Genomic DNA, 23,078 nt, shown 5'->3' on the forward strand with positions numbered 1-23,078 from the left:
AGGGGACAGGAACCCAGACTGGACTGTGTATGTGACTCAGCCAACAGAGTGCACTCTGGCATTTCACTGATGCATCTCAGCTGGAAACCACCCACTGGCCATAGTCTGCTGGCCCTGCTCAGGCTCCCTGGGGCACAGACACTGTGTCCTCAATGACCCTAGAACCACAGACAGTCAAAAATCCCCAGCTGTGGCCCCGGGGACAATATTTGAATGGTGAATGAGTTCCGGGTGTAGACCAGGCTGGGACAGTGAGGAGGAGGGGTCTATTTGCATGAAGGGTCCCGCCCTCAGCTCAGGGTGCTGCAGGGGATAAGAGGGAAGAGAGGAGCCCAGGACCAGCCGAGGGTCCTCAGGACAGAGCTGCAGGAGGGTCTCACCATGGCCTGGGCTCCTCTGCTCATCCTTCTCACTCTCTGCACAGGTGCCTGGTGCGGGGAAAGGAACTGTGGGAGCCTCTGTGTGTCCTTGTGCACTGAGTGCCTCTCTCATCCCGAATCTCTTCTCATGTTCAGGGTCTTGGGCTGAGGCTGCCCTGACTCAGCCAGCTGCAGTGTCGGGGCTGTGGGGAAGGCGGTCACCATCACCTGCACTGGAGGCACAGGCAACGTGGGGCGTGGACATCCAGACTGGTACCTGCAGCTGCCCGGCAGGCCCCCCAGCGTGCTCATCCATGATGGCAGTATGCGGCCCTCAGGGGTGCCGGACAGGTTCACAGGGTCCGTGTCTGGGAACACGGCCTCCCTCACCATCGCTGGGCTGCAGCCTGAGGATGAGGCTGATTACTACTGTGCCGCATGGGACAGCAGCCTGCATGCTGACACAGTGCTGTGGGTCAGGGGGGAAGTGAGACAGAAACCCAGGGGCTCCTGGCCTCCCCAGCACAGGGTGACTGCACAGAGCCCTGGTTCACTGCCACACACAAGGTCAGGGCTGAGCTGTGAGACTTGTGTGTGCTCTTGAGGATAATTAAAAATAAGGGTGTGGGTTAACATGATGGAGCCTGCATTACCCCCAAACACATATATAGTGGTCATCCCTGGGGACATGACTGTGACTGCAGAGTCTCTCATCTGGACACACACACTGCTGGCTGGTGTAACTGCTAAGGAAGCCTTCATTTTCCATGTTTTTGTTTTCTATTTCGCTGGGACTGGTGGATGCAGAGGGTCCCCGTTCTGGCCCTGGGAGGCTGCTCAGCCAGGTCCTCAGAGCCTCACTCTGCCCTCTTCCCCTTTTCTGTCTGCTTTTGGGTTCTGCCCTGCACCAGCCCTGACGTCTCATGATGTGTCACAGGGATCACTGAATCTCTCTGTAGATCCAGGTCCATCAGTCACTGTTTATCGAGTGCAATACTTTCTGTGAATTCGCTGGAGGAACTCACAGGTTTGTAAGACTCACCACAGGGAACCTGCATCTAGAAATTTAGAATCAGAGCAGCTCAGAGTCCTCCTTACTAACATCATAGGGGAGAAGACAGATCATTGCTTTGAGGTGTTGTTTCCCTCTGGGTTCATTTACCTTTGTCATGTGTCACCAAGGAGAGGAGAGTCTATGGCTTCGGTATTTGTTAGATTTATTTATCTATTTAATTGAAAGAGTGTGTGTGTGTGTGTGTGTGTGAGAGAGAGAGAGAGAGAGAGAGAGAGAGAGAGAGAGAGACATAGAATATCTTCCATGTGCTGGTTCACTCCCCAAGTGGCAACAACAACTGCAGGAGCCCAGACTCCATCCGTGTCTCCTACATGGGAGGCAAGGCAGGGGCATAAATTGCTGGGACATCTTCTGCCACTTCCCAGGCACATGGGCAGGAAGCTGGATTGGAATTGCTACAGTCAGTACTCGAACCCGCACCCTTTGGAATGTTGTCGTCACAGACGGTGGCTTAACCTGCTGTGCTACTCTGGCAGCCCTCACACACAGTGGTTTAACCCTCTGGACCACAATGTAGCCTGCTGTGATGTTTTTAAAAATTTATTTATTTACTTAAAAGGCAACGTGACAGAGAAGATGACTGAGGGTTTTTCCACCCACTGATTCTTTTCCCAAATGCCCACATTACCAGGGCTGGGCCATGCTGAAGATGGGGACCAGAAACTCCATCTGGAGCTCCTGCATGACTGGCCAGGAACCAAGTGCCCCAGGAGCCATCATCCTCTGCCTTGCTGTGTGCAGGTAGCAGGAAGCTGGAACAGAAGGGGGAGCCAGGACTCTACCCCAGCCAATTCAATGGGTTATGGGCATCCAAGCGATGTTTTAAACAATGCTCCCTAGCCCTTGTGGAGGACTTTACAATACCTTTTATACAGATGCTGGCATAGTTTCCTCGGTAAATGAATGAAAATTTTCCCATCATACATCAGTTTCAATGACTTTCTGTACCCCATGGGCCATGAAGGCCACCACGAGCCCATTTTAGTTCTGTACCTCATCCCAGACCCACAGGAGGACAGCACGTCCCATTGCCAGTGGGCTGCAGAGTTTCCCTTCCATCCACCTCATACCTGCCCCCTCTCTCTCCAGAATAGAAACACCGGCTCTCAGGGCAGAGTTTGTGTAAGATCTCTAGGGGGACAGCAGTGATGTGCAGCAGGTGCACACACCACAGCTTCCAGTCTACATCAACTCCATTTTCCCACATTTGCCAGGGGACCCAGTTGTGTACATTCTCCCCAAATTTGTTTTCAAGTTCATTGGATCAGAGACTCAACAGTCTTCCACCATGGAACTGAGTACTTTATTTAATCAAAGGGTTTTGACCACATGGATTGTCAGGTCCCAGCTTCTACATCAGGCCATGGGTGGGTGAATGGACACAGTGACTGGGGAGCTGCAGAATTTCTGTGGTCCTCAGGTCTCTGGGTCATGGGGAAGTGTATGCATCACCACCAGCAGGGGGCGCTGTGGGACTGCTGTGTGGACCCTGTGCTCACTGATGGGGATGCAGCCCCTGTGCCCTCTGTGATGTGACAGAGTCCCCTGAGCAAGGACCGTTGTCTTGTCTCAGAGGTGCTTCCTCTCCCCCAAGGCGTCACCAAGGATGATAACAAACTCTCACCCTCCTCAGTCTGCAGTGGGAGCTGAGCCCAGCGCCAGAGCTCAGGCAGGGGCACTTCCTTCTGTTGGTTCACTCCCCAAATGGCAGTAGTCAGGAGTGGGAACCAGGCCCCACGGGGAGCGTGGTCAGGGCTCAGCCAGGAGGACCTGTCTCCAGGACTCTGTTTCCTGAGTGTTTCCCCCGCTGTGCTCCAAGCTCCTAGAGAGCAGGGAGCTTCTCTCCTGTGGTTGTTCCTGCTGCATCCACAGAGCCCAGACACTGCCCGGCTCAGGGGAAAAACCAACATCCCAGGTCACTGAATGTGTGAATTCAAATAAATTGGAATCCCAGTTCCCACACAGAACTAAAGCCAGATAGTGATCCCTTCTATTGCACATTATGAGTCTGGGATTCTGAGTGACTGAGGAGCAGATTTTGAATCATAAATCTGTTGCTAGCACTGAGAACAAAAGAGGAGCATGGATCAGCCAATGGGAAGCAGACCACTAGGCTGTATTAAGCAGGAAGTCAGGAATTTAGCATCTGTGTGTGTGAGATGGACCCGAACAGCAGCATCTATGTGGAATATCCAGAAACCCAGCATCTTGCACTGCAAAATCCTGCTCACACCCCGGTAAGAGTCCAGGTGTTCCCAGTCCTGCCCACAGGGAAAGCTCTTAGGAGAATTCTCTCTTCAGGTCCAAATGGGTTCCCTGACCTGAATACATGGGCAGTAAAACCTTCACGGACTCCCTTAGAGAAACCCCTCTACTCTGCCCGGTGCCAGCAAATCTGGGGAGGAATTTGCTAATTTTCACCCAACAAACCCTTCCTCCAGGACTCTCCATCCTTTGTCCTAGAGGAGAGGGGGAGGTGGGTACACAGACTCCCTTCAAAACCAGGAATTAAACAGACTGTGTGCTCAGCTCTCTGCTCTCTGCTGAGCCACTAGGTGAATTCTCTCCATGTAACCTCGCTCTCCCCCAGCCTGAGTGACTGGGCGCTCTCTGTCTGTCCCGTCCATTCTGAAATACACCCTATCCCCAATAAAACCTTATCACTTCACTCTCTGTCTCATGGTAGAATTCTTTCTTGCATGAAGACAAGAACCCCACGGTTCCACAGCCTTTTCTCTGGTGACATTTCTGGTGACTACAGAGGTCCCCACGCACAAAGGATCCACCAAGAAATCCAGGAGGAAATTCACAGAGTGGAAAGAAAGGGATTGAAAGAAAACTCCATCCAGGTCTGTGTACCCAGCCTCAGGAATCTCATGGGTTCCTGAGAATGGAGACAGAAAGTGCAGAGCTGCAAAAACCAGCTGGCTCTAGGGCTTCCTGACCACGGGAAGTTTTGTGCCTTTCCGCCACCAGGGGGCGCTGTGGGAGTAACTTCGGATTCCTATACAGCTGCTCCTCCAGGAGCATTCATGCAAAGGTGCCCTGGCTTGGGGGTTGGGCAACGTCCTCACTGATGGGGCCTCAGCATCTGTGTGCCCTCAGGCCTGGCAGAGTCCCTGGGCAAAGGTCCTTTGTCTTATGTCGCAGGTGCTTCCTCTCAAGGCCCCCAGGGAATGACAGAAACATTGGTTCTACTCTGTCTGCACTAGGAGCAGAGCCCAGCACCAGGGCTCAGGGAGGGGCGGGCAGGCACTGGGTGGGGCCTCATTTGCATGAGCAGCCCCTCCTCTGGCACAGGCTGGGGAAGAAAAGGAGGCCTGGGGCAGCACAGCCCACTGTGGGCGTCAGGGGCTGTGACCACCATGGCCTGGGCTCCTCTGCTCCTGCTGCTCCTCTCTCACTGCACAGGTAGGGACGGCCCTGGGGACCAGGTCCCAGCCTGGCTCAGACCCCTTGCTCAGAGCCCTGAGAGACGTGAGCCTGACCTCTGCCCCCTCCCCGTGTGTCTGTGTCTGCAGGGTCCCTCTCCCAGCCTGTGCTGACTCAGCCACCCTCCCTGTCTGCGTCTCTGGGCACAACAGCCAGACTCACCTGCACCCTGAGCACTGGCTACAGTGTTGGCAGCCTTGGTGTACTTTGGCTTCAGCAAGTGCCAGGGAGGCCCCCCAGGTATCTCCTGACCTACCACACAGAAGAATTTAAACACCAGGGCTCTGGGGTCCCCACCCGCTTCTCTGGATCCAAAGACACCTCAGAGAATTCGTTTGTCCTGAGCATCTCTGGGCTGCAGCCTGAGGACGAGGCTGACTATTACTGTTTTACTGCTCATGCTACTGAGAGCAGCTTCCATGCACACAGTGCTTCAGACGATGAGGAAGTGAGACAAAAACCCCGGTTCCTCAGCCATGGGCTCTGAGCATCTTTAGTGGTGAATATCTGTGGAGACCTCTGAGTGCAAGTTCAGTGCAGCAGGCTGTGCCCAGGACCAGGGGCCAGTGACACACACAGGTGCAGCCTGACCCTGAGCCACCCAGGGCATCTGGGGAACAGAGACAGAGGAGGTCTCAGAGCTCAGGGCACAGCCCTGTGCATTCTGCAATAAGCTGGGACATGGATGAGAAATGAAAATGCAAACCTCAGACTCCAGTGCTGAGACGATGTTGACGTTCAAGTTATGTGACAGAGACCCCCCAAGAGCTGTCACTAAGTCCTTTCAATAGTGAACGTCTAATGCTTTAGAAACAAATGGAAAAGATGTGCAAGTATAACATATAAGGCATACATGGAAACCGGGTGTAAATTATGAAAGTGTGTTTTTTTAAAAGTGACATAAAAAAGAAAAATTCTCATAGAAATAAAAACAAAGTTAATACTTAAAATGAAATTCAGACATGTGAAGATTCAATGGCACAGCAGGCCAGGAAATGAAGGTCGCACAAATTTGAGATAGCAACAGCAAAACACAAAGAATCCTCTGTCTGAGCTGGAGGAGGTTCAATGAAAAACAAAATTCCATGTTTGTTCAAAGGGAAAAAGAGCTGCTGAACATTCTGGGGCATTCTCCAGGTCATTCCCATTCTGTGGTTCCTGTCACCAGGGGGCGCTGTGCTTCCATGCAGCAGTGACAGTGTTTGATGCAGATTCAACGTGTTGCAGGATTCTGGCCTTAGAATCAGCCCTTAATGCATTTGGATCTGGCTAAAAAGCCCATGAGAGCATTTCAGGCATGGGAAGCCAAGACACTGTGGCAAAAATGACCTCAATGAAAGAGCTCTGTGAGTGAGATCCCAGTGGAAAGAAGGGGCCATTAAAGAAGGAGGCACCTTTCTCTGAAGGGAGGAGAGAACTTCCAATTGGATTATGGCCTTGTCTAAATGAGATTAGAGTCTGTGGACTCAAGAGGTTTCCATAGCCTTGGCAGCTCATGACAAGCGCCTCGGGTGATTACCAATGTCATAAATAAGAGTGTCAATTGTTAAATCAACAACAGGAGTCACTGTGCACTTGCTCCCCATGTAGGACCTCTGTCCTTAATGTATTGTACTATAAGAATTAATGGTAAAACTATTCTTCAAATGGTCCTTTATACTTTATGTGTCTGGGTGGGTGCAAGATGTTGGAATATTTACTTAGTATAGAGTTGATCTTCTGTATAGAAAGATAACTAAAAATGAACCTTAATGAAGAATGGAATTAGAGAGGAAGTAGGAGATGGGATAGTTTGTGGGTGGGAGGGTGTTTATGAGGGGGAAGAACTGCTATAATATAAAAGTTGTACTTTCAAAATTCATATTTATTTAATAAATGTTTTCTATAAAAAATTAAAACAAAACTGTTGTTATAGAGTCCTGGACACAAGCTAAATGACACGAATAAGAAGCCATAGGCAAGTGCTAACTCCCCAGGGATCCATGCAGAACTTCCAGCCTCCCCAGCCTCTCTGTTAACTCACAGCTCCCTGGCCGTGGACTCAGACTTGACTGCTTGTGGGGACGGAGGGGGAGGGGAGGTCTCAGGAAGTGTGACCCTGGCTGCTCCCCTCCTTTCTACTCTGACCTCAGAAATCTCCCCCGTTTCTATTCCCTATAAAGTAGGAGGAGCCACCTGCTCCTCCCACTGAGAGCAAAGAGAAGGTTCGAACCTGGACGAGGTGGGGGCTGCACCTGAGGAGGGGTCACTCTGACCTTGGTAGAAGGAGAGCAGTCAGTGGTCAGAGCACTAGGGGCGCAGGAAATCACTCAGGACATCTTGTCGCTGCACAGACACCATGCACATGGGCCTGAGCAAGAGGGGCTGAGGTGGGTGCACAGGGGCGGGGAGCAGACTCTGCCTGGTATTCAAATCTGCTTTCCGCCACCAGGGGGCGCTGTGGGACTAATTTCGGATTCCTACACAGCTGCTCCTCTAGGAGCATTCATGCAAAGGATCCCTGGCTTGGGGGTTGGACAATGTTCTCACTGATGGGGCTTTAGCATCTGTGTCCCCTCAGGCCTGGAAGAGTCCATTGGCAACATCCTTTGTCTATGTCACAGGTGCTTCCTCTCAAGATCCCCAGGGAATGATGGAAATATTGATTCTACTCTGCCTGCATTAGGAACAGAGCCCAGCACCAGGCCTCAGGGAGGGGCGGGGCAGGCACTGGGCGGGGCCTCATTTGCATGAGCAGCCCCTCCTCTGGCACAGGCTGGGGAAGAAAAGGAGGCCTGGGGCAGCACAGCCCACTGTGGGCGTCAGGGGCTGTGACCACCATGGCCTGGGCTCCTCTGCTCCTGCTGCTCCTCTCTCACTGCACAGGTAGGGACGGCCCTGGGGACCAGGTCCCAGCCTGGCTCAGACCCCTTGCTCAGAGCCCTGAGGGACGTGAGCCTGACCTCTGCCCCCTCCCCGTGTTCTGTGTCTGCAGGTTCCCTCTCCCAGCCTGTGCTGACTCAGCCACCCTCCCTGTCTGCGTCTCTGGGCACAACAGCCAGACTCACCTGCACCCTGAGCACTGGCTACAGTGTTGGCGAGTACCCTTTAGTGTGGCTCCAGCAGGTGCCAGGGAGGCCTCCCAGGTATCTGCTAGGCTACCACACAGATGATATTAAACACCAGGGCTCCGGGGTGCACAGCCGCTTCTCTGGATCCAAGGACACCTCAGAGAATGCAGGCGTCCTGAGCATCTCTGGGCTGCAGCCCGAGGACGAGGCCGACTATTACTGTGCTACAGCTCACGGTAGTGGGAGCAGCGCTGGTTCCTCACAGTGCTGCAGATGACGAGGAACTGAGACAAAAACCTCCCTCTCAGGACACCACGCATCCATGGCCCAAGCCCCACTGACTCGCCCTGATGTCAGCCCTCAAACCCTCCCCCTCCACACCTGCATCCCCACAACTCCTGATCTCCCCCGTGGGGACTCAGGTCACAGCCACCCCCACGCTGTGTTCAGACAGATGGAGCAGCTCTGCTGCAGGCTGCACTCTCCTGGCCTCCACCTCCAGCCCCGAGACAAGCATGGCAGCCTCCACCCTGCACTGCTGGCCCCTCCCCTGCCCGCTCCCCTGCTCCCACCCCTCAGTCTCCAACACGACACGGATATGATTCTGCACCACTCACTCAACATACTTGTCTCTCAAACATTAGATGTTACAATTGACTTTTCTTCCACATGGGTTGCACATTTGAATGGAAAATCACAGTGGAACTCACAACTCGCCTTTGGAGTCGTCCATGAGCTGTGGGGCATGGACAGGACACTGCCAACAGCAGCCCAGAATGCACAGTGTCCACCCACTCTGCCCCTCCAGAAGACTCCACTGTGCTGAGTACAGGATCATCTTCCATCCCCTGCCCAGCAGAAGCAGGAGGAACCCCCAGTGTCCAGTGGGCTCTGGTCAGTGGGGACCAGTGTGCACCCGAGCCCCGTCCTCACCGGGTATCAGCAGGCCTGAGCACAGAGTGCAGTTGGGGACAGTGAGAGCCCCAGTTCCTTCCCCTCGCCTGTCATAGGCTGGACCCTGTGGGGATCTGAGCTGCACCTCAGCAGTGAGACTGGGTCAGGGGACAAGCTGAGCCAGGCTGCCCTGCAGGAGCCTCCAATGGTATCTGTGGGGCCCGGGGAGGAGCTGAGCCCGGGTCTGCCCTGGGATAAAGCAGTGCTGGGTGGGGAAGGGGAGGAGAGCAGGCGGTGGTAGACTTGAACTTGGGTGACGAATCCCACAGTGCAGCCTCGCACTCCAGTCCTGGGGCTCAGCTTAGGATCCTGATTCCTGCTAATATGCACCATGGAGACACCAACAGCTTACGATTCCTGTACTCGGGGCCTTCCTCCCACGGGGTAGACTGGTGCTGAACTCTGAGTTCCTTGCTTTGGCCATCTCTAGTTTAGAAAAATCAAGCAATGAAAACACTACCAGATGTGGAGGAGTGGACAGAGGAGACACCAACTCATTTGTCCAGTCCACTAACTGCTGCAGGGTGGCACGTTAAGCCACATGGAGAGGTGAATTCCACGTCCACCTCATAGCAGCAAATCCACCCCACGCAGCCCTGGGCTTCTCTCTCCTGATGGCCATGGAGCCCTGTGGGGAGCGAACCCAACTGCGCCCCCTAGCGCTGCAGTCAGGGAGCATCACTGCTCCAGGCTCCACCACAGAAACCATTCTGCACCACATAGCACAGCACCACACGGTGTCCACACTTCTGCTGCACAACGGAGAGGTCCCCTTGGGTCATCAGGACCTCGGGAAGCTGGGACTGGAATGAGAAATGAAAAATGCAAACCACGGACTCCAATGCTGAGACGATGTTGATGTTCAAGTCGTGACAATGATCTTCCAACAGCCGTTCTATGTTCTTTTAAAGAAACTTTAAAGTGTTTTTGAAACAAAAGGGAATGATGTTAAATAAGGAAATATTTTATAAATGGAAACAAGTTGGTATTATGAAAGTGTAAATATTAAAAAGTGACATGAAAAGAAATGTTCCCGTAGAAACTAAAAACACGGTTAATCACTATGTAAAATGCAGACACTGGGGAGATTTTAATGGCACAGCATGACAGGAAATGAAGGACGTACAGATTCCAAGTAACAACAGCAAAACACAAATACTAATCTGATTGAAGCTGGAGGAGGTGAAATGGAAAAGAAAACTCCATGTTTGCTGGAAGGAAAAAGCGCTGCTGGACCTTATGGAGAATTCTCCCGGCCATTCCCATTCTGTGGTTCATGTCACCAGGGGGCGCTGTGGACCCATCCAGGAGTGAGCAGTGTCTGAAGCAGATTCAATCTGTTCCTGGTTATAGCGCCGTGGACACAAGTAATATGGGGCATTGGAGGAGCCATAGCAGGTGCTTCCTCCCCAGGGACCCAGGCAGCACTCGCTGATAACTCACAGCTCCCTGGCCGTGGACTCAGAATTGGCTGCTGCTGGAGACCGAGGGGGAGGGGAGGTCTTAGGCAGTGTGACCCTGGCTGCTCCTCTCCCTCTACTCTGACCTCACCGAATCTCCCACTTCCCGTGCCTGGGCTGCTCCCCACTTCCCAGAGAATCCAGGGCACCCCTCCCAGGGGGGATCATTCTCCCAGCGCTCCCCACCCTGTTCCCTGTGGGTTCGGCTGTGAGGGGCCCAGGAGGACGAGGGCAGCCTGCTGTCCTCAGCCACCAGCAGGTGTGCTCAGGGCCGACTGGCACCGTGGTCAGCTGTGATCACATCTGCTCCTGTGTGTGTTCACTGTGGGTGCACTGGGTGTCTGAGACCGCGTGCCACAAGGACGCCCTGTCAAGTGGGTGGAGCCACCTGCTGCTCCCACTGAGGAGGCAAAGAGAACAGGGAAGTGAGGGACCAGGTGGGGGCTGCCCCTGAAAAGGAGCCCAGAATGCCCCAAAGAACCCCCAGACACAGGGGCTGCACACGGGTCCCAGCAGGGCCAGGTTGTTCAGAGCAAGAGGAGCAGATTTGCATGAAGGACGTCTCAGGGTCTTCGGGGTTAGGGTGGGGAAAAGAGCCCTGCAGAGCGTCGGCCTCGGCTGAGCCCGGGGGAGCCTGCACCATGGCCCGCACCCCGCTCCTCCTCCTCTTCACCCTCCTCCAGAGCACAGGTCAGGAGGGGCCTCACATCGAGGCTCCCAGGTCACCTAACTCCCCCACCTCCTGGGAGCAATGCCCCCACCCCGTGCTTCCTCCAGGGTAACAGTGTCTGTATTTTCAGGGTCCCTGTAGCAGCCTGTGCTGACTCAGTTGCCCTCTGCGTCTGCCGCCCTGGGAGCCTCGGCCAAGCTCACCTGCACTCTGAGCTCTGAGCACAGTGACTACACCATTGACTGGTAGCAGCAGCACCCGGGGAAGGCCCCTCAGTACCTGATGTATCTTGAGAGTGATGGAAACCATGAACAGGGGACCGGGGTCGCTGATCGCTTCTCGGGCTCCAGCTCTGAGGCTGACCACGACTTGATCATCTCCAACATCCAGGCTGAGGATGAAGCCGACTACATCTGTGGTGTAGTTTCTCTCATTGATGGCTCGCATAGTTAAACACAGTGACCCAGATGAGCAGGGAAGTGGGACACAAACTTGTTTCTCTCTTACCAAGACTGCCGAATAGCTCTTGAAAGGTTGTCTCGTCTCATCATCCCTCACTTTGCCTTTGTGTACAATCCTCCCAGGAGGGAACCAGATACATTGTACTCCCCATGGTTCTGCCCCGGGATCCCTGGGAACCACATGCTGATCCCAGTTCCTACAGAGTGTACCCATCTGCAGCCATGATGCAAACATAACGGAATCCTGTCACCCCCTTCTCATTGGCTGAGGGATCACTCCATGTGGGTGGAAGAACATGACATGACTGTGCCTCCTCCATGTTTATTTGACTGACCACTCCTGCAAAATACCTGTGGCGGCCTCACCTGCTGCTCCCTGGCAGAGTGCTCAGTCATCTCACTCCTCACTCTGAGAGCTCTGGTACTTCTCCCACCACTGCAAGGTAGCTTCAACCAGATCCTCCTGAGACAACACACACTGCTGAGTGCTGGTTGTGCCTGGTTCTACACACACTGCACAACAGCCTGAGTACAGCTGGGGACAGCATTTAAATATTCAAAAGTGGTAATGTAGTGTTCTATGTTTTTACAAATACAAAGCCATGTAATAAAAATAAATGTTTGCCCATCTCAGGGTAGTCAGCATGTGTTGGGTTCTAAGTGGTGATGGACAGTGATGGGGCTGGGAGATCAGAATGACTTAGAGAGGAATGTCCTGTCCCTTAGTTCCGTATCCTCCTTGCCTGTAGCATCTGCTTCTGCCTTTGTCCCAGCACAGGAGGGACAGGTAAGGCAGGAACTGGGAACAAACAGTGGTGACCCCAGAAAATCTCCGTGTGAGATACTTGAGTGATTTTTTTCAGTTTGTTAGAGATAGAATTGAAGGGAGATTTCCATGCAAGAAGAATCCTTATCAGATGCAGGTATTTGAACTATCACTCAGAGCATGGTTTAAGGAATGAAGGATCATGGGGTTCACGGTAGGCAAATCCCCCAGGAGGCTTCCTAGCCCCGATGAACTGTGAAGGACATGGGCACCAGGATTAGGTCAGGGGCAGCAGACTGGGGGATGCTTGGACAAAGCTTGGAGAAGAGTGGTGTCTTTGTCTCACGGGAGACGAGCAGCTCCCAGTAGTCAGGAGTGGGAACCAGGCCCCACAGTGAGCGTGGTCAGGGCTCAGCCAGGAGGACCTGTCTCCAGGACTCTGTTTCCTGAGTGTTTCCCCCGCTGTGCTCCAAGCTCCTTGAGAGCAGGGAGCTTCTCTCCTGTGGTTGTTCCTGCTGCATCCACAGAGCCCAGACACTGCCCGGCTCAGGGGAAAACCAACATCCCAGGTCACTGAATGTGTGAATTCAAATAAATTGGAATCCCAGTTCCAACAACAGATCTAAGGCCTGTAATGACCCTTTCTATTGGACATTATGCTTTGGGATTCTGGATTCACTGAAGAGCAGATTTTGAATCATAAATCTGTTGCTAAACTGAGAACAATAGAGAAGCAATACATTATATCTGGGACGGGAACCAATAGGCTGGGCTGGATTCATGGGTCCCTGTGAATTGAGACAGAAAGCTGGGAAGTTCAGAAACCAGCTGGGCTCTAGGGCTTCCTGACCATGGGGAGGATTGTACCCTTCTGCCAGCAGGGGGCACTGTGTGACTAACTTCGGATTCCTCCACAGCTACTCCTCCAGGACCATTCATGCAAAAGTGCCTGGTTGGGTGTTGGGAGAGGTTTTCACTGATGGGGCCTCTGTGTCTCCTCAGGTCAGGCAGAATCACTTGGCAGAGGTCGTTTGTCTTAAGCCGCAGATGCTTCCTCTCAAGGCTCCAGGGAATGAAGCAATCCTTTAATCTATTCCCCCACTAGGAGCAGAGCCCAGCAACAGAACTCAGTCAGGAGCGGAGCAGGCATTGGGCAGGGTCTTATTTGCAATAAAATTGTCCCCATCATACATGAGTTTCAATGACTTTAGCACCCCATTGCCATGAAGGCCCCCATGGGCACATTTTAGTTCTATACCTCATCCCAGGCCCACAGGAGGACAGCATGTCCCATGGCTAGTGGGCTGCAGAGTTTCTCTTCCATCCACCTCATTCCTGCCACCTCGCTCTCCAGAATAGAAACACCGGCTCTCAGGGCAGAGTTTGTGTAAGATCTCTAGGGGAACAGCAGTGATGTGCAGCAGGTGCACACACCACAGCTTCCAGCCTACATCAACTCTGTTTTCCCATATTTCCCCGGAGATCCAGTCGTGCACATTCTAACCCCATATTGTTTTCAGATTCATTGGATCAGTGCCTCAACAGTCTACCACCATGGAACTGAGTACTTTATTTAATCAACGAGTGTTGACTACACTGACCTTTGATTCATACAGTGCCCCCCCTTCCTCCAGAGCCTGCTGCTCTCTGTGTCTTCTGTCGGTGACATCTGCTCTCATCCCAGGCTTCCTCCGTGTTCCTGCTGGGCCAATTTTCACTCATATGTCAGAGAATCTCACCAGGTGCTTCATCCTGGAAACAATAGGTCCCTCATTTCTGTCTCCTTCCAAACAGAGCTCATTCTCTCTGGGATGCTAAATCAGTCCAACAACAATAATTGAGACAAAAGGTCTTAACCAGATGAGTGGTGCTTAGCACATTTGATTAGACAGGAAGACTTAAATTCAACGTGAGCATGAGATGGGGAACAGAGACCTCCTGGGCACTGATTAGAGTTCTGACAGGTGCTGGTGGGGGAGGGAGGAGCCCTGATCACCAGCACCTAGGCAGCATGTAAGTGTCTCCTGCATCCACAAGAGGGAGCTGTGGTCCAGGCACCTGCTCAGGGTCCCACAGAGCCTCCGCTGCTTTCCTGCCTGTTGCAGGAGTTCCTGTGCCGCCCACACGGTGGAGCCCTTTCCCTCTTATGGAGTCTCTCCAATTCTCAAGCAGAATGCAGGCTGAGGTTAAGGGAGGGGCTTACACAGCCTCCAGCGTAAGAAACATTTGCATGGAGACCTCCCACTCTGAGGGCCAGAAGAGCAGATAAGAAGGGAGGCTGGGCTCAGCCCTCACTGTGGGCTCAGGAAGCAGGGACTTGGGCATCTCAGCCATGGCCTGGGCTCCACTGCTCCTCACAGTCGTGGTTCACTGCACAGGTGGCTGCCTGCAGGGCATTCTGGGAGTGCACCTGGGTGGCACCTTGGATGCTGTCAAATTCCCCTAACTTCGGGGTCGTGCTGACATGTCCTCACTGATGTGTGTGTGTCTTCTCTCCTGCAGGGTCCTGGGCCCAGTTTGTGCTGACTCAGCCCCAGTCTGTGTCGGGATCCCTGGGGCAGACGGTCTCCATATCCTGCAAACGCGACAGTGGCAACATCGGGAGTGACTATGTGCACTGGTACCAGCAACACCCAGGCAAGGCCCCCACCACGGTCATCTACAGTGATGATCAGAGACCGTCGGGGGTTCTTGATCGGTTCTCTGGCTCCATCGACAGCGCCTCCAACTCTGCCTCCCTGACCATCGCTGGGCTGCAGGCTGAGGACGAGGCTGACTACCACTGTCAGTCTTATGATAGCAGTGCTAATTCCACAGTGCTGCAGACTCATGGGGAAGTGAGACAGAAACTCCCCAGGGTCCCCGCCCAGCTGTGCCCCAGCCTGTGCCCTGCAGGAGGTTGCTCTTTGCTCTGTGTTCTGCTGGAGACCTGGGGTTGGAATCCATGCACATGGATCCTCTCTGTTCTTCCCAGCGTGGAGATGTGCTGTTCCCCACACGTTCATGGATGCCTCCTGCTCCCTTCTCAGTCACTCAGGGAACAGCTGTGGTGCACAACTGTCAGTAAGGTGGACTCTGAACGTCTTTATTCTGATTTTTCATGTTCCAGGATTCACTTTGCATGGCCTTGTCAGCCTATCTAATCCTCTACCACATTCAGAGACAGTTTGGGACACTTGTCTCAATCCTTCAGAAACTCAATGTCTGTATGATTTTCAAATACTGGAAACGTGCTGGTAACGTGAGTTGGTCTCTCAAAGGTCTCATGGGAGTAACTAAGGTATGTTTTTGGACAACAGCGGGTATACACTCATCAGAGGTAGTTCATGTTGTGAGGAATGGGCACATCCCTGGTTGTGAATGTTTTCATAGGTATTTTGTCCATCAAGGTGAAGACATTGTGGAACCAACTCCCCCAGAGCCAGCTCTGAGGTTGACCAAACGTCTGCACACACCTGCTCTCTCACCCCATCACACAGCTCTCCCTGGAGCCCACTGGGTGCAGCCCGAAGACCCTGGGAGGACACTAGGAACACAGGTAGTGTCTTGTATGAGCAGTGCTATTCTGGTGTCAGTACCCCGACATCACAGAGTTCAGGGGCCCCCACAGGTCCAATGCTGATGCGGGAAGCTCTCACGTTAGGATTTCCGCCTCAGTGAGAATTACATTGAAACTGTCCATTTGTTTTGCAAAACATGGATCATCATCAACTCCACCCAAAGCTTCAGTTGTCTACAGTTATCAGATACTGGCCACGGAGCGGCTCAGCCCTGGACTGTGTAGCCACTTGCATTGTGAACTGGCTAATGGAAGCACTCTCTCTCTCTCTCTCTCTCTCTCTCATTCTCCCTCTCTCTGTAACTCTGACTTTGAAGTCAATATATAAACCTTTAAAAATGATAGGCACCTGGGATTCCGGCCTCTCTAACCAGGGTGCCTGGGATCAAGTCCGGCTCTGCCTCTGACCTAGCTTCCTGCGCATGGATGGGGGCAGCAGGTGCTGGCCAAAGACTTGGGTACCTGTCACTCAGGTTGCAGACCTTGATGCAGTTGTGGGCTCCTGACTTCACCTGGCTTAGCCTTGTTTTGGACATTTAGAGTGAAACAGAGATTGGAGGATCTCTCTCTTTCTCTCTATCGTGCTTGCTCTCGCTCTCTCTCTCCCCCTCCATTGCATCTTTCAAATAAATAATTAAAGAAGTGGTGACAACTTACTGTGTGCCCTATATGTCAGGTCTGCCGCAGGTTTTAGAAATGACAGTAATTGCACAGATTATCAGGATGCCAGCTTCTAAAGTCAGGCCATGGGTGTATCCTTCTAATAAAAAAAAGTCAAATGCTTAGAAACAAATGGAAATGTGAAAGTGAAACCATATAAGCTACACATGCAAAGCAGGTGTGAATTATGAAAGTGTATTTTTAAAAGTGACATAAAAAAAGAAAAATTCCCATAGAAATAAAAACAGAGTTAATATTTGAAATGAAATTCCGACACTGGGGAGATTCAATGACACAGCAGGGCAGGAAGTGAAGTGTCGCTCCCCCTCTTCGTGGAGGAACGACACAGGACCCTGTGCTGTTCTTTTGTCTGCTCGGCCCTCCCCGGGTTTGCTGCTGGTTCTTCCCGGGTTGGCTACTGTCCCTTCCACCTCCGTGGAAGGGCGGTTCCCCCTGCCACATTCCCCACTTCCGCGGGGGAGCGGCACACTGCCGGCCGGCTCTCTCGGGGGCTGCTCAGATGTTCCTGGTGCATGCCATCTCTCTCCTCCTTTATAGTCCTCCTCCGCCAATCCCAACTCAGCTGCCCACACGCCGAGTACGCTGCTCTCCTCCAATCAGGAGCAGGATCAGCTCCTGTAGGTCATCACTCAAGTTGGCAAGAGGCAGCTGCGTAGAAGCTGTTTTCTCCTCTCCCAGCGCCATATTGTGGGAGAGCAGATGCATAGAATAAGTCTTAATTCCAGTAACTTAGTCTATTCCGAGTTGCTCCCCACAGTGAAGGTCGCACAAATTTGAGATAGCAACAGCGAAACACAAACAATCCTCTGTCTGAGCTGGAGGAGGTGCAATGGAAAACAAAATTCCATGTTTGTTCAAAGGGAAAAAGAGCTGCTGAACATTCTGGGGCATTCTCCAGGTCATTCCCATTCTGTGGTTCCTGTCACCAGGGGGCGCTGTGGATCCATGCAGCAGTGAGCAGGGTTTGACTCAGATTCAAACTGGTGCTGGACTCTGACCTCAGAATCAACACTTAAGGCATTCGTATCGGGCTAATTGGGGAGTGAGCCATCGAATGGAAGACCTCTCTCTCTTTCTCTGCCTCTCTTCTCTCCGTGTAACTCTGACTTTCAAATAAATAAATAAATCTTTAAAAAAACGTGTTCTATAAAAAATTTAAAAAAAACTGTTGCTAGTTATAGCGTTCAGGGCACAAGTTCTATGGTGCAAGGGAGAAGCCATAGCAGGTGCTTTCTCCCCAGGGACCCAGGCAGCACTCCCAGCCTCCCCAGCCTCACTGATAACTCACAGTACCCTGGCCGTGGACTCAGAGTTGGCTGCTGGTGGGGACAGAGGAGGAGGGGTGTCTTAGGGAGTGAGACCCTTGCTGCTCCTCTCCCTTCTGCTCTGACCTCACTGAATCTCCCCCTTTAGTCCCTATAAAGTGGGTGGAGCCACCTGCTGTCCCACTGAGGAGCAAAGAGAAGGTTGGAGCCTGGATGAGGAGGGGGCTGCCCCTAGGAGGGGTCACTGTGACCTTGGGTTGGGGGGCTGGTGTAGATGTGCAGGGGTTGGGCTGTGGGCTCTCAGCCTGGTATTCAGACACTGCTTCCTGGGCCTGATGCAGGATGCTCTGGGGCCAGCAGCTGGGCCTTCCACGGGCCCCTGAGCAGCATTAGTACAGGATCAGCCTCAGCCTTCCTCTTCGCAAAAGCACACCCCGCCATGGTGACTGCACACGGGTCCCAGTGGGGCGTGGTTGATCAGGGCAAGAGGAGAGATTTGCATGAAGGCCTTCTCAGGTTCCTCTGGGCCAGGGAGGGGATAAGAGCCTTGCAGAGTGTCAGCCTCGGTTGAGCCCTAGGGAGTCTGCACCATGGCCTGCACCCCGCTCCTCCTCCTCCTCACCCTCCTCTAGTGCACAGGTCAGGAGGGGCCTCACATTGAGACCCCCAGGTCACATAACTCCCCCCACCTCCTGGGAGCAATGCCCCCTCCCCGTGCTTCCTCCAGGGTAACGGTGTCTGTGCTTTCAGGGTCCCTGTCCCAGCCTGTGCTGACTCAGTCGTCCTCTGCGTTGGCCGCCCTGGGAGCCTCGGCCAAGCTCACCTGCACTCTGAGCTCTGAGCACAGTGACTACACCATTGACTGGTAGCAGCAGCACCCAAGGAAGGCTCATCAGTACCTGCTGTATCTTGAGAGTGATGGAAGCTTTGAAAAGGGGACCGGGGTCCCTGATCGCTTCTCAGGCTCCAGCTCTGAGGCTGACCGCTACTTGATCATCTCCAACATCCAGGCTGAGGATGAAGGCGACTACATCTGTGGTGTAGTTTCTCTCATTGATGGTTCGCATAGTTAAACACAGTGACCCAGATGAGCGGGGAAGTGGGACACAAACTTGTTTCTCTGTTACTAAGACTGCCGAATGGTTCTTGAAACATTGTCTGGTCTCCTCATCCCTCAAACACTTTGCCTTTGTGCACAATGCTCCCAGGAGGGAACCAGATGCATTGTACTCCCCCATGGTCCTGCTCTGGGATCCCTGGGAACCACATGCTGGGCCCAATTCCCACAGAGGGTTGCCCATCTGCAGCCGTGGTGCAAAAAGAACAGAACGCTTGTCGCCCCCTGTAGGTCGGCTGAGGTATCACACCATTCTGGGGGGTGTAAAGGACGTGACCTGACTCTGCCTCCTCCATGTTTATTAGACTGACCACTCCTGCAAAATTCCTGTGGCGGCCTCACCTGCTGCTCCCTGGCAGAGTGCCCAGTCATCTCACTCCTCACTCTGAGAGCTCTGGTGACTTCTCCCACCACCTGCAATGTAGCTTCAACCAGATCCTCCTGGGACAACACACGCTGCTGAGTGCTGGTTGTGCCTGGTTCTACACACACTGCACAACAGCCTGAGTACAGCTGGGGACAGCATTGAAATATTCAAAAGTGATAATGTAGTATTCTATGTTTTTACAACAATAAAAACCAAAGTATAAAAATAAACGTTTGCAATTCTCAGGGTGGTCAGTGGTGTGTGTTGGGTTCTAAGTGGTGATGGACAGTGATGGGGCTGGGAGATCAGAATGACTTAGAGAGGAATGTCCTGTCCCTTAGTTCCGTATCCTCCTTTCCTGTAGCATCTGCTTCTGCCTTTGTCCCAGCACAGGAGGGACAGGTAAGGCAGGAACTGGGAACAAACAGTGGTGACCCCAGAAAATCCCCGTGTGAGATACTTGAGTGATTTTTTTTTCAGTTTGTCAGAGACAGAATTGAAGGGAGATTTCCATGCAAGAAGAATCCTTATCAGATGCAGGTATTTGAACTATCACTCAGAGCCTGGTTTAAGGAATGAAGGATCATGGGGTTCACGGTAGGCAAATCCCCCAGGAGGCTTCCTAGCCCCGATGAACTGTGAAGGACATGGGAACCAGGATTAGGTCAGGGGTGGCAGACTGGGGGATGCTTGGACAGAGCTTGGAGAAGTGTGGTGTCTGTGTCTCATGGGAGACAAGCAGCTCCCAGTAGTCAGAAGTGGGAACCAGGCTCCCAGGGTGAGCATGGTCAGGGCTCAGCCAGAGGAGGACCTGTCTCCAGGACTCTGTTTCCTGAGTGTTTCCCCCACTGTGCTCCAAGCTCCTAGAGAGCAGGGAGCTTCTCTCCTGTGGTTCTTCCTGCTGCATCCACAGAGCCCAGACACTGCCTGGCTCAGGGGAAAACCAACATCCCAGGTCACTGAATGTGTGAATTCAAATAAATTGGAATCCCAGTTCCAACAACAGATCTAAGGCCAGTAATGACCCTTTCTATTGGACATTATGCTTTGGGATTCTGGATTCACTGATGAGTAGATTTTGAGTCATAAATCTGTTGCTAAACTGAGAACAATAGAGAAGCAATACATTATATCAGGGATGGGAACCAATAGGCTGGGCTGGATTCATGGGTCCCTGTGAATTGAGACAGAAAGCTGGGAACTTCAGAAACCAGCTGGGCTCTAGGGCTTCCTGACCATGGGGAGGCTTGTACCCTTCTGCCAGCAGGGGGCACTGTGTGACTAACTTCGGATTCCTCCACAGCTACTCCTCCAGGACCATTCATGCAAAAGTGCCTGGTTGGGTGTTGGGCTAGGTTTTCACTGATGGGGCCTCAGCGTCTGTGTCTCCTCAGGTCAGGCAGAGTGAATTAGCAAAGGTCATTTGTCTTAAGCCGCAGATGCTTCCTCTCAAGGCCCCAGGGAATGAAGCAAACCTTGAATCCATTCCCCCACTAGGAGCAGAGCCAGCAACAGACCTCAGTGAGGGGCAAGGCAGGGATTGGGTAGGGTCTTATTTGCAATAAAATTTTCCCCATCATACATGAGTTTCAATGACTTTAGTACCTCATGGGCCATGAAGGCCCCCACGGGCACATTTTAGTTCCTTACCTCATCCCAGGCACACAGGAGGACAGCACGTCCCATTGCCAGTGGGCTGCAGAGTTTCCCTTCCATCTGCCTCATTCCTGCCCCCTCACTCTCCAGAATAGAAACACTGGCTCTCAGGGCAGAGTTTGTGTAAGATCTCTAGGGGGACAGCAGTGATGTGCAGCAGGTGCACACACCACAGCTTCCAGCCTACATCAACTCTATTTTCCCACATTTGCCAGGAGATCCAGTCGTGCACATTCTAATCCCATATTGTTTTCAGATTCACTGGATCAGTGCCTCAACAGTCTACCACCATGGAACTGAGTACTTTATTATTTTTTTTAATTTTTATTTTTGACAGGCAGAGTGGACAGTGAGAGAGAGAGACAGAGAGAGAAAGGTCTTCCTTTGCCGTTGGTTCACCCTCCAATGGCCGCCGCTGCAGCCGGCGCACCGCGCTGATCTGATGGCAGGAGCCAGGATCCAGGTGCTTTTCCTCGTCTCCCATGGGGTGCAGGGCCCAAGCACCTGGGCCATCCTCCACTGCACTCCCTGGCCATAGCAGAGAGCTGGCCTGGAAGAGGGGCAACCGGGAAAGAATCCGGCGCCCCAACCGGGTCTAGAACCCGGTGTGCCGGCGCCCCAAGGTGGAGGATTAGCCTATTGAGCCACGGCGCCAGCTGGAACTGAGTACTTTATTTAATCAATGGGTTTTGACTACGCAGACCTTTGATTCATACAGTGCCCCCCCCCCTTCCTCCAGAGCCTGCTGCTCTCTGTGTCTTCTGTCGGTGATGTCTGCTCTCAGCACAGGCTTCCTCCGTGTTCCTGCTGGGCCAATTTCCACTCAGATCTCAGAGAATCTCACCAGGTGCTTCATCCTGGAAAAAATAGGTCCCTCATTTCTGTCTCCTTCCAAACAGAGCTCATTCTATCTGGGATGTTAATTCAATCCAACATCAACAACTGAGACAAAATGTCTTAACAAGATGAGTGGTACTTAGCACATTTGATTAGACAGGAAGACTTAAATTCAACGTGAGCATGAAATGGGGAACAGAGACCTCCTGGGCACTGATTAGAGTTCTGACAGGTGCTGGTGGGGGAGGGAGGAGCCCTAATCACCAGCACCTATCCAGCATGTAAGTGTCTCCTGCATCCACCAGAGGGAGCTGTGGACCAGGCACCTGCTCAGGGTTCCACAGCTCCTCAGCTGCTTTCCTGCCTGTTGGTGGAGTTCCTGTTCCGTCCACTTGGAGGAGCCCTTTCTCCCTTATAGGGTCTTCCCAATTCACAAGCAGAATGCAGGCTGAGGTTGAGGGAGGGGCTTCGCAGCCTCCAGAGTGAGAAACATTTGCATGGAGACCTCCCACTCTGAGGGCCAGAAGAACAGATAAGAAGGGAGGCCGGGCTCAGCCCTCACTGTGGGCTCAGGAAGCAGGGACTTGGGCATCTCAGCCATAGCCTGGGCTCCACTGCTCCTCACAGTCCTGGATCACTGCACAGGTGGCTGCCTGCAGGGCATTCTGGGAGTGCACCTGGGTGGCATCTTGGATGCTGCCAGCTTCCCCTAACTTGGGGGACGTGCTGACCTGTCCTCACGGATGTGTGTGTGTCTTCTCTCCTGCAGGGTCCTGGGCCCAGTTTGTGCTGACTCAGCCCCAGTCTGTGTCGGGATCCCCGGGGCAGACGGTCTCCATATCCTGCAAATGCGACAGTGGCAACATTGAGGAGAAATATGTGCACTGGTACCAGCAGCACCCAGGCGGTGCCCCCACCATGGTCATCTACAATGATGATCAGAGACCGTCGGGGGTTCCTGATCGTTTCTCTGGCTCCATCGACAGCGCCTCCAACTCTGCCTCCCTGACCATCACTGGGCTGCTGGCTGAGGACGAATCTGTATACTTCTGTCAGTCTTTTGATAGCGATGCTAATCCCACAGTGATCCAGACTCATGGGGAAGTGAGACAGAAACTCCCCCAGGTCCCCGCCCAGCCTGTGCCCAGCAGGAGGTTGCTCTTTGCCCTGTGTTCTGCTGGAGGCCTGGGGTTGGAATCCATGCACATGGATCCTCTCTGTTCTTCCCAGCATGGAGATGTGCTGTTCCCCACACGTTCATGGATGGCCTCCTGCTCCCTTCTCAGTCACTCATAGAACAGCTGTAGTGCACAAGTGGGTTTCTGAGCCTGGGAGCTGTGGACGGGATGGGCAGGTCCTTCCTTGTGGG

At 53.0% G+C, this 23,078-nt stretch overlaps 1 pseudogene; it reads left to right on the top strand.

The window, feature by feature from the left end:
- The first annotated feature begins 4,799 nt into the window (after positions 1-4,799).
- LOC149119877 (putative non-functional immunoglobulin lambda variable 5-48 pseudogene) lies at positions 4,800-5,353 on the top strand (annotated as a pseudogene).
- Positions 5,354-23,078: the final 17,725 nt, after the last annotated feature.

Source organism: Oryctolagus cuniculus, chromosome 21 (assembly GCF_051225735.1).
Source record: "Oryctolagus cuniculus isolate XC-2025 breed Fujian yellow rabbit chromosome 21, ASM5122573v1, whole genome shotgun sequence".
Classification (NCBI taxonomy): Eukaryota; Metazoa; Chordata; class Mammalia; order Lagomorpha; family Leporidae; genus Oryctolagus; species Oryctolagus cuniculus.